The sequence below is a fragment of the Elgaria multicarinata genome, chromosome 4, assembly GCF_023053635.1.
Source record: "Elgaria multicarinata webbii isolate HBS135686 ecotype San Diego chromosome 4, rElgMul1.1.pri, whole genome shotgun sequence".
NCBI classification, from domain to species: domain Eukaryota; kingdom Metazoa; phylum Chordata; class Lepidosauria; order Squamata; family Anguidae; genus Elgaria; species Elgaria multicarinata.
Window position 1 is genome coordinate 17,731,494 of NC_086174.1, and position 12,309 is coordinate 17,743,802.

The window sequence follows — 12,309 nt, forward strand, 5'->3', positions numbered from 1 at the left end:
CATCTGATGACAAGAGTGGTGTACCAAAGGAATGTCTTTGCACAGGCCTGCCCAACTTTTGACCCATGAAATTATTGATGGTATGGAGCAAATGGATGGGGAAAACATTTTTCTTCTTTGCTCATAATACTAGAACCCGGGTTCATCCCTTGAAGCTGATTGGTGGGAGATTCAGGACAGATAAAATCAAGTACTTCTTCACACAGCACATAGTTAAACTATGGAATTCCCTACCATAAGATGTATTGATGGCCACCAATTTGGACTGATTTCAGAGGGGATTGGACAAATTCCTGGAGGAGGATGCTATCAATGGCTACTAGCCCTGAGGCTATGTGCTACCTCCAGTATCACAGCTAGTATGCCTGTTGCATACCAGTTGCTCAGGAATACAACTGGGAGGGTCCTGTTGCACTCATGTCCCCTTGTGGGTTTCTCGTCGGCAGCTGTTTGGCCCCTGTGTGAACAGAATGCTGGACTAGAAGGACTCTTGGTCTGATCCAGCAGGGCTCTTTTTATGTTCTCAAATTAAATACAGTGCACCAGCCATGCAACATGGATTGTCAGATGGTTGACTGATAACCAGCCTATTTTTGCAGTTCCAGATATGAGTACAAACGTAAGAACAGCTGTGCTGCATCATCCCAAAGGCCATCATTCTGTGCCCACAGTGGCCAACCGGATGGCTCCGGGAAGCCCACAAGCAGGACAAGTGCATAATAGCAACCTCCCACTCATGTTCCCCAGCATCCTGCCTCTGATACTGGAGGTTAAAGTGCCTATTGCCAATAGCTTAGGTACAGGAGAGGCATTTCAGCCATTTCAAATGCGGGGGTGGAATGCACAACAACTGGGAACCCACCACCAACCAACACTTTGGTTGTTTCCTGGCTGTTGTGCACTCCCCCACCTCCTTCACCATCTGGGCAACCCTAGAGGCCTGGATTGGGACCACAGGAAGGCTAGCCCTAGCCCTGGGTCTGGCATTCCCTTCCCCTTGGGGAGATGAAGTCCGAGTGTCTAAATGGAGTTACAAGGTATTTTTCAAAGTGTGAGTCCAAGCAATGGAGAAGGAGCTTCATTTGGGACATGTTTATACCTAAAGGTGTAGAGGGATGGGGTGAGGATCATGGCCTTATCTGCTTCCACAATCCTCCCCCAGCATTTTGACAGCCACACAGTGTCCTGGAATGGAAGAGGGACATTGCAGGCACCATTTTTCCCCCTGGAACAGAGACAGAGCGCAATTGCACTCCAGCTCATGTAAGATTTTTTTTGTTTTTAAAACACCTTTGAAATGCCGCCCCATCCACCCCCAATGGGGGTGCCCCTGCACAGGTCCATGCCCATTTTAAGAGCCCTGCTACTTGCAGGAAGGAAGGGAGAAGCTGGGAGCGGGTCCCACACCTCCTGCGGTCCTCAGGATGGTCCCAGGACAGCGGTGAAAATTGGGATAACTGGGCAACCAGTTATCCTGCAAAAATGGAGGGCTCCTCCCTAGTTGCCCCTGGGATCCCCTGTGTGTCATTTGGATGCACAGGGACAATCTAAGGATGAACCCCGGAAAAAAAGACTGGTGTAGACATGCCTTCGGTCTCCTTTTCAGGCAGTAAACTATTTTGGGCCAGCATTGTCGGTGACAGATTTTATAAGAAGTGCTCACGAGTGTTCATGTTTTGCTGGTGTTGGTGTTGGTTGTATCCCTAGAGGTATCTAAATGGGAACTCAGGTCAAAGGGTTTCCAGGGTGGCTTATGCATACCCTTTTTATATTTTATTTGCTTTTCAAATATATACCTTTCTAGAAACTATTCAATCTTAACAGGAGAATGAAAGTGATGCACAAACAAAAAACGCCAAAATTACACTACTGCCGAGAAAAACATAGAGCAATGGTGTACACGTCTACTCAGACGTTTGCCCTGTCCAGTTCAGTGGGACGTAGTCCTAGATCGTAAGCTAAAAAGACCAATTAAAACTGGCTGTTAGGGGGTAAGGATGTGCACATCAGCAAAACTGGAGCTGGTATCCTTATCAGATCAGAAGCTTTGTGTTTTTCTTTGGGAATGAAAATCTGTGCGTATCAGTGGTGCACATTTTTTAAAAAATCGTTTGGTTTTAGGAGGTGTGGGAACTAGGTAAAATATGGGCAAGAACCTAAACTGAAACAAATTTACCATCAGCCCTGGAGGCCTTCTTGCCCTGAAGATACGCCCACCATCTGTTTTGGGCAAGCAGCAGGTTTAAAACGGCCTACTGAAATCACTGGAGATATGGAGAGCTTTGTTGATTTCAAGAGGCACATTGTGGGCTTGTGAGAAAGGAAATGCTTGCAAAAATCTGATTTTTTTTAGGTGAACACGACCATCACCTAGGTCACCATCAGCCCCAGTGGTAGTCCTTGCACACTCGCCCAGTATTACACAGAGGGCTCATCTGCACCAAGCAGGATATTCCACTATGAAAGTGGTATGAAAGCAGTATATAAAAGGCAGGAGCCACACTACTGCTTTATAGGGGGTACTGAAGTGCACTGCAGGATCTACACTACTGCTTTATAGTGGTACTGAAGTGCACTGACCACTGTTGGGGCCCATGACACATCTGCACCAAGCAGGATATAACAGTATGGAAGTGGTATAAAAGTGGTATATGGTATGTGTCAATGGGCCCCAACAGTGGTCAGTGCATTTCAGTACCGCTATAAAGCAGTAGTGTGGCTCCTGCCTTTTATAAACCTCTTTCAGACCACTTTCGTGGGATATCCTGCTTGGTTTAGATGACCCCAGGGTCAAATGACTGGATTTGACCATATGTGTCATAGCAGAGCATGTTGCCTTGAGCTACAATCCTTTTCCACCCTAGTTTTCAAATTGGTTATCACCTTATATTATTATACCATACAAAACGGAATACCAAAAAATGCTTACAAGGAATTTAGCCCCAGCGAGCACAACTGGACTCCCTTCCAAGACAGTGCTGTCAGTGTAACTTTTTGATCAGCTTTACCTTTCTCCCCTAAGTCATCTTAAAATTAAAGCTCTTTGATTTTAATAGGCCAGCCGCTCTGCTATACATCCATTTACTACTGTGTGTTCAACTGTTACAATTAAAGTAATGTTATTCCAGCTCTGTCAAGGAGTAGCAGCTGGAAGGCAGCAAATTCTACACTGTTAAATATTATTTTATATTGCATTATTGATTTAACATAAGGTGGCTAATGTAATGCCAGGTAGCCCCAGGGTTACCAAAGGGTTCCGTTCCAGGGTTCTTACTTCATTGCCGTTTTAATACAACAGGAGTGCAAAAATTAAACAAAAGAAACAAAAACCGAGCAAGTATTGATTTGTGATGTAAAAATCAGAAGACATATATCGATGTGCCGCTATATAATACTTATGTTTATGGATCTGATGTTTACACCGTTTTGCTACAGTGTGTCTATCATCTTTTCTTGTGTCAGGATGAAAGCTTCTGTACTGAGATGAATGAGACTGACACCACGATTCTCAGGGCCATCAAATCACCGCACCTAAAAAAGATATTATAGAGCTGGAAAAAGTGCAGAAAAAGGCAACTAAAATGATTAAGGGGCTGGAACATCTCCCCTATGAGGGACAACTGGGATTGTTTAGCTTGGGGAAAAAGGAGGCTAAGGGGAGACCTGATAGAGGTGTACAAAAGTGTATGCATGGTGTAGAGAATGTGGATAGGGAGACATTTCCCCCCCCCCCTCCTCTCGTAATACTAGAAGCTGATTGTTGGGAGATTCAGGACAGATCAAAGGAAGTACTTTTTCACACATTGCATAGTTAAACTATGGAATTCACTACAAGATGTAGTGATGGCCACCAATTTGGATGGCTTTAAAAAGGGATGGACAAATTTCTGGAGAAGAAGGCTATCAGTGGTTATTAGTACTGATGACTATGTGCTACCTCCAGTATCACTATGTGCTACCTCCAGTATATAGTATAAGGCTATATACACCAGTTGCTGGGGAACATGGGCAGGAGGGTGCTTTTACACTTCTGTCCTGCTTGTTGGCCCCTGGTCAACAGCTGGTTGACCACTGTGTGAACAGACTGCTGGACTAGATGGACCCTCGGTCTGATCCGGCATGGCAGTTCTTATGTTCTTAAATCTGGATATTGATGTAGGTCTAGTATCTGCAGAGCTATTGTGAGACTGTCCAGGGGAGGTACAAAACATTTTGCTGCTTGAAGCAAAAGGCAAAATGGTGACCGCAAAAGTCATCTTTAGATGGCACTCATCTGATCCCCCCTTCCCCCCCCCCATGGCATCAGATTCAGTAGCTAAAGTGTCCAAGTAATTCCTTTATTACATGAGGCAGTGGGGGGGGATGTGTTACAGTGAGGCCATTAAGGCTCTCAAGTCTGTAGATGTGATAATTCAAAGTCATAAAGATAATTCCTAAGGCATTTCATACATTTCATCTACTTTCCAGACAGAGATCCCATAATAAGAAATGTAATCATACAAGGAAAAGATTGTAAAATATATACGGGCTTAATACTTTGATGATGGAGTCAGAATTTATCTGGTCTCTGATATTTATTTCTCCATGCCTCAAGCCTTCCAAATGTGTGCTAGTGGTTTGTCACACTCCTAATTTCAATGCCTTGCACTTTTACTGGGCTCATGTCATATCCTGGATGAAGACAACTGCCCTTTGTTTAAACATCGTCAGACTCCAAGTCAATTTGCAACTCAGCAGTGGTGAAGCTCCAGCATATGGGTGGATGTGCCTGTATGTGAGCATGTGTGTGAAAGAGATGGGTGTAAGTGCTTCGGAAGAGGAAGATGTATGGGGTGAATGTGGATGTATGGAAGCATGGGGCATGTGTGAATGTCCATGTGTTGGGTGCATGCATATGTGTATGTGTTACCTGTGAGAATGGGTAGGTGTGCATTATCTATGAGAGTGCTGTGTGCGTGTTTCGGATAATTGAATGTGGATGTGGATGAATGCATGTTGTGAAATGTATGAAAGAATGTGTGGATGGCAGGCTACCCCTGCGAGGTTAGCCACAAAGAAATGCTGACCACAAGCTTTAGAAGAATTCTCCGAGTCTGTTGAAGGGATATCTGTTGCTGAGAAATCTGCTTCTCTTTTTTACTCAATCGAGCTCCATGGTGTGTATTAGGGCTGTGCATGGACACCCCCCCCCAATCCGCCTTGTGGCCCGATCCGGAACTTCCGGATCGGGCCTGATCTGCTTCGGGCCAATCTGCCCGTCCCCCCCTCCGCTCCACGGAGCGAGATCCAGCTCTGCCACCATCACCGCATGAACAGCGGCAGCGGCTCCAGGTAAGCCAATCCCCCCACCCCCTTACCTGTGTCCGTCGTCGTGGGCTTCAATTCAGGCCCCAGCTTGAAACTGGAAGAGGCCTTGGATTTCACTTCCAGCTTCAACCAGGGCCTCAATTGAAGCCCGCGACGGACCGCGATGGACACAGGTAAGCCTCCCTCCCCCCTGCCCTCTTACCTGGCTCTGCCTGCCGCCGCCGCATAGGCCAACCCCCCCCCCCCCTTACCTGCGTCCGTCGCAGTCCATCCAGCCCTTTCTCCTTTAAAAAACAAATGGCGGCCACGATGGACGCAAGCCCCATGACATCATGCGGCCCATATGAACTGAGGGCGATGATCCCAGAAGTAGGTAAGTCCGGGATCACCCTCTCTCCCTCCCTCTACACCTGTAGGTGTAGAAAGGGCCTAAAGTGATGGGAATAAAGAGAAGCAGAAGAAGCAACAGCATCTTGCTTCCTCCCACTTGGCAGAATGGGCCGAAAGGCAAGAAAACAGGCCGTGGAAACGGCGACAGGTGCGGCATCTTCCACTACAGACTCTAAAACCTTGGAGCCAGCGCTGCACAAATTACATTGCTGTAAGATTTAGGGTGGGCTTTCCTTGGATTTGTTCCCCCCCCCTTTTCTTTCAGTCATCTTATTTTGCATCTCTCGCGCTGTTTTGAACTAAATCCATAGGATACAAACAAATGTGGCTTAAATGTCTTTAACTTCATCTCTTTTTTCGCCATTGGGAGTTTCACTGTTATTGCTTTCTGTGGAAGCGGACGAAGGTTGTGGCATTATGAGCTGGGGTTATATGAGCTCTTCTCGGAGAAAAAGTACCTTTGTGCCGGATTTGCACACGCTCATGTTTGATGGACGGTGGAAGTATGGTTGATTCAGAGAACAGTAAAACTTTTGTTGGGGCGATGGGAAATAGATTTATACAGGCTTCTTAGGCACAAGCCTGTTCATGTTCTGATAGAGGAAAAAACCTCATATAGCTCCCAGCATGCCCTGTCCAGCCATCGCTAATTGCAGGGAAATGACAATTAGTGTAGAGGTTGTTCCGCCACCGGAAATCCTTGCACCTGGGTCATTAGTGAACATTAAGATTGCTCTGCCCAAGACATTCTCCCTTCTCTCACACATAGGAAAGTATGACTCTTTAAAAATGTTATCTCCTCCCACAGCATACCTAAATAATAATGCAAATAAATTTGCATATGGGCAAATACAACAAAACACACCTTTCCTTTTAAAAAAACTGAAATGCAAAGAATGTTGGCTTTTTGCATTTGCCCATATGCAAATTGATGGGTTTATTAAATGATTTTTTTTTAATTCTGCTTTTCAATTTCAGTTAAGGAATAATGTTATCCTTAAGGAGCATCATCATCAGTAAATTCATATTATTAACTGACTAACATTTATTTAATTGCCCAGCAACCTTAGAAAGCACCCTAAAATAATAATTTCAGCATATTTTTTGAACAGAAAATCTGACCTGGGGAAACTGCTAAAGTAATCTTTATTTATTTATTTATTTGAAGTTTTAGGAAAGGAATGGATCTCAGGCTCAGCTGTTGAGAAATTGGCAGGAAAATGAATGCTCTCTTCCAGCACAGTACTCCCTTCCTACTTGAGTCATAATTATGACATAAAGCTGGTCCATGGCTTAAATGGCTCTACAGGCCAATTTTCTGACCCTAAATGGAGCTTAAATAACAAACGAGTCTTCTATTGACCTTCAACACAATGACAGATTTAATGAAAGGATAAGATTCTCCAAGAGTAACTATATCCTCTCAGAAGACTGGGCACAGAGGTTACTTCCGATTAGAATTGTGAACTTTTAATCTCAAAAATATTGATCCCTTGATGGAGCTAGGACAGAACCCGAAAGCTGAAAGAATCTGGAATGCAATGGTGGAGTCACGTTTGGATCAACATCGGACAGTTGGGATACTATTTCTAAGTGTAGGACAGTGTCTCCTTTAGGTAATAACCCAAATTGGGTGCAGTTCATCCCCCACTGAAATCAGCACCAAAGCTCCCACTATTTTGAAAGGCATTGAATTGCTTTGATTGAGTAGTTCTCCTAATAGATTGCATACAACTGTGGACCAGATCCAACAGATAAGTTGTTTTGTGTCATGGCAGCTAAAGTGGCAATGCATGACTTGCCAGCTGTGGCTAACCCCCTTTACAATAGTGACATCTTAGAACTGCAAGATCAATAAACAACCCATTGGCCTGAGCATGGGCGCCATTATTGATGTTCTTCCCTCTTCCTCTTACATTCACTTAATCCTACATAAAATGACCCATCATTCAGGATTGGATACTTGTCAAAGAAATGGGAACACTTTAGATCAGATGCAACAAATTAATTTAATATTTTTTTAAAAAAATGACATCAAATTTTAATTGTGATATTCAGATATCAACATATGGGCTTTTTGGTAGAAAGCTGAGACGTACATGAAATCAAAGCCTGTCTTTTAAAATTTAGAAATTTGTCCAATTTTGAGATTCTGCACAAATTCAATTCGATTTTAGTCTCTTTCTTCCTACACTAGGGACACCTCACTCTAGCTTTTTTTTCCCCCCTGGATGGGAAAGTAACTTCTGAATTGTATTTAGCAAGTAGGCAGAGAGAACGAATAACTTTGGTGGAGAAAAGCAATAAGTGAATGGCAGGTTAAGCCCCATCTTTTATTACAGTGGTTTAGTATTCTACTGTGGCTTGTAAAGATTAAGGAGCAGAAATGGCATTTTTTAGTACACATTATATCACTTTTTCATCCACCCCACCCTGCCACCCACCCTTAGGTTTAATTTTAAACTATCTTTCCTTTTATAATACACTCTGGACCTGCTGGGTGTTCTTCAAGAAGGAAGAAATTCTCTTTCACTTCTAGCATTTAATGGACAGCAGTCAACAAAATGGAAAGTGTTCTTGGGGCTCCTTCCATTCATGAAAGGAGCCCTGCTCACAGAAGGAACCCTATGATGAGTCGAAAGGTAGGGTGACCATATTTGGGAAACCAAAAAAGAGGACACCGTGTGTGTGTGTGTGTGTGTGTGTGTGTGTGTGTGTGTAAGCAGCTTTCTGAGTCCTGCAGAAAGTACGTTCTTCCCCCGCCACCTTAAAGAACCCGATTGGAGTGGAGGAGGGGAAAGGATTTCATTCTGCACCACCACCATCCACTCCAATTGGGGCCTTTTCTATAATGTCCACGAATGACGCACTTTCCCCTTTAAGACCTCAATTGGAGCTCGGGGTGGGGGAATGATGTGCCTCAAGAAAGCATGTCACTCCCTCCTGCCATGCTAACGGCAGCCTTAAAGGGGAAGGTGTGTCATTCCAGGACATTATTGAAAATTATTGAAAATCCCCCCTGACACCATGGAAAGAACAAAAACCAGGACAAATCCGGGGAAATCCTGACAGTTGGTCACCCTACGAAAGGCAGTTTTTGAAGCTGATTTAGGGCTCATCTACACCAAGCAGGATATTCCAGTATGAAAGCGGTATATAAAAGGCAGGAGCCACACTGCTGCTTTATAGCGGTATTGAAGTGCACTGCAGGATTTACACTACTGCTTTATAGCGGTATTGAAGTGCACTGCAGGATTTACACAACTGCTTTATAGCGGTATTGAAGTGCACTGCAGGATTTACACTACTGCTTTACAGTGGTACTGAAGTGCACTGACCACTGTTGGGCCCATGCCACGTCTACACCAAGCAGGATATAACACTGTGGAAGTGGCGTGAAAGGGATCTATGGTATCTGTCAATGAGCCTCAACAGTTGTCAGTGCACTTCAATACCGCTATTAAGCAGCAGTGTGGCTCCTGTCTTTTATATACTGCTTTCATACTGGAATATCCTGCTTGGTGTAGATGAGCCCTCAGTGACTAAACGTCAAGCAACAATCCGAAGCACTAGATCCCCAGATCTGCCAGAACCATTTCGAAACATTACGTTACATTTTAATCGTCTCATTTGAACTGGTTTTAATGAGATTTTCCCACAGCAAAATAGCAGTGTGTTTACAGAATAGGCTGGCTTGTAGTCTTTCACCCCTTCATGATGGTTGTTGACTTGAGAAATGGTTCCAGTAATGTGCCCAATATTCTAAACCACATCAGGAAACCATACATACTGGTCTTTGGAATTGAGCTGAAAAGGACCTTGAGTACTTAATGGCATCGTATCTTCTGATGTCAACTGGACACAGGAGCAAGTGATGGCTAAGAGTGTTCTTTGGCTTTGGGTTTTTTGAAATTCTATTCAAAATTTGACCCCACATTTCACAGTAAACTGCTATGCCCCTCCCCCTCCATTGTATGCAATTTGTGGGGATTATACATTGTGGGGATTATTATTGGGTTTGGAAGCTCCAGGACAAGAATCAAACTGCAATTCATGCGCCCTATTGGACCTATGTACACCAGTTGCTGGGGAACATGGGTGGGAGGGTGGTGTTGCACTGTGTCCTGCTTGTGGGTCCCTGGTGAATGCTGCTGCTGAATCAGCTCTCTTTGCAGCGCACCCCAGTTCCGGTTGCTGCCACCTACCATCCACCTTATTGCATGCCTGGAGGATCCCTATTCATTCACTGTCTCCTGGGCTTGTGAATAAGGCTAAAGGACACAGGCTTCCATCGGCCTACCTAGACCTTGGGAGGGAAATGTGTCAATCAAAAGGTTGTCTCCCATGTTCTATTTTTGTTGCTTGTTGTCAACCTGAATAAATACCAGTACTTATACCTCAGGTGTGTGGGTGAGGTTGCTACTCAGACATCTCTAAATTGGTGTCCCAGGTTTCCTGGGTGGGGGCTTGAGCCTGAGCTAACCTTAAGGGGAAAACAAACAACCCCTAGACATAGAATCCGGCCCAAGGGTTACATTTGGTCGACAACTGGACTAGATGGACCCATGGTCTGATCCAGCAAGACACTTCTTATGATCTTACGCTGTGTTCAGTTGTGGTGACCCACAATCGGTGCTGAAGACAGATTAATCTGCCAGTACTGCCAGCTTTTATAGGTGGGATGGGAAAGGATGCCATCTTATTTATTTATTTATTTATTTAATTACATTTATATACCGCCCCACAGCCGAAGCTCTCTGGGCGGTTTACAACATTTAAAAATAGTAAACATTAAAAGTATACAATTTAAAAACACACACACACACACACATATAAAAACAGTATAAAAACAACAGTATCAATTTAAAAACAACAATTGTGGGGTCCATTAAAAACAAACTTAACGTTGTTAAATGCTGTTAAAATGCTGTTAAAAATGCCTGGGAGAAGAGAAAAGTCTTGACCTGGCGCCGAGAAGATAACAATGTTGGCGCCAGGCGAGCCTCATCGGGGAGATCATTCCACAGTCGGGGGGCCACCACTGAAAAGGCCCTCTCCCTTGTTGCCATCCTCCGAGCTTCCCTTGGAGTAGGCACTCGGAGGAGGACCTTAGATGTTGAGCGCAGTGTACGGGTAGGTTCATGTCAGGAGAGGCGTTCCATCAGGTATTGTGGTCCCAAGCCATGTAGGGCTTTATAGGTTAAGACCAGCACCTTGAATTGGGCTCGGAAACATATAGGCAGCCAATGCAAGCGGGCCAGAATCGGTGTTACATGCTCAAACCTCCCTGTTCCAGCTATCAATCTGGCCGCCGCATTTTGCACAAGCTGCAGCTTCTGGACCGTCTTCAAAGGCAGCCCCATGTAGAGGGCATTGCAGTAATCTAATTTGGAAGTTACCAGAGTATGGACAACTGAAGCTAGGTTATCCCTGTCCAGATCTTGTTCTTATGCTCTAGTATTCTTAAAATGGCTTGGAATGGCCCTGAACCGTTCCATGTCCCTGTAGTGCCTAGGCAATTACACTACCAATGGAGCCTTTTTGCTCCATGTTGCTGCATAGCCAATCCGATTGGCTATAGAATAGCACAATGCTCACTATGTGATTCCTGATTGGTTACTCAGGCTCCAGTTCTACTCACTCTGATCTGGGACTGTGTGCCATTGAACTCAAGATGGCCCGAGTAGACATGCATAGGATTGCACTATCACAATCCTATTGTGTTGGAGAAGAGAAAATTGTGGCAGAGGAGGAGCAGAGAGGGAAATGTCTTGGGGCATTTCTAGACCTAGAGGGACGGAGGGGGGACGATCTCGTGATATGGTGATCGTGGGATCCCCCCCCCAACTACACGCGGTGCACGACATCCAAGGAGGGATGTCACACCCGCCATTTTGTTTGTTTGTTTTTATCGAAGAAGAGTGCAGGTGTTCCTTTAATTAAAAAATATTTTCCCGCTCCCCGCCCCCCTGATGGGCATGGAGCTCCTGAGTAGCTCCACGCCCTGTGCCCTGTCCCCAGCACCTTGTGGTTACTTGCGAAAAGCCGGGACAAACTGTGACGCCTGGCCATACATCCCGCAGTCTCGAAATCATCCCGAGACTGCAGGAAAAGCGGGAAAAGGGTTTGGCGATATTCCAGGGCAAGGGAAGAATCATCCCTCCCTGCTCCTGGCATCCCCTGTGTGTCATGTGAACGCACAGGGACGATCCCAGGGCGATCCCTGAGATATTGCCCCATCTAACCATGGCCTTGGTTGCAAACAGGCATGAATAAGGAAAAAAGGGGGGAACCCTAAAATATATCACGGGGTTCCTGTGTGCCCCCCCATTCTCCTTTCCACCCTGAGAATTTTCATGGGTCACGGTTGGGCTCAGTCCTAATCTTGACTCAAGAAATAAATTCATTTTGCTAGTTTACAGGCGAATTTCTCTGGCAGGCAGTTTCTCCAGAGCCCTCGTAAGATCTGCTTGCCTGCCGATGGTTAGCAAGAAGAGACAAAGTTTCTCTCCCCTTTGTGCTGATGATACTCCCAGGCGTCCCTCTACAGCCCCTGTAAACTCATCTTATGGGTCATTTACGAAGTTCTCCAAAGTACTGAGGAATTTACCT

General features: G+C 45.0%; 1 protein-coding gene across 27 annotated transcripts in view; it reads left to right on the forward strand.

The window, feature by feature from the left end:
- The window catches only part of NRXN1 (neurexin 1), a 1,218,662-nt gene that overhangs the window by 1,006,274 nt on the left and 200,079 nt on the right, over positions 1-12,309 (forward strand). The gene's annotated exons all lie outside the window — the stretch shown is intronic.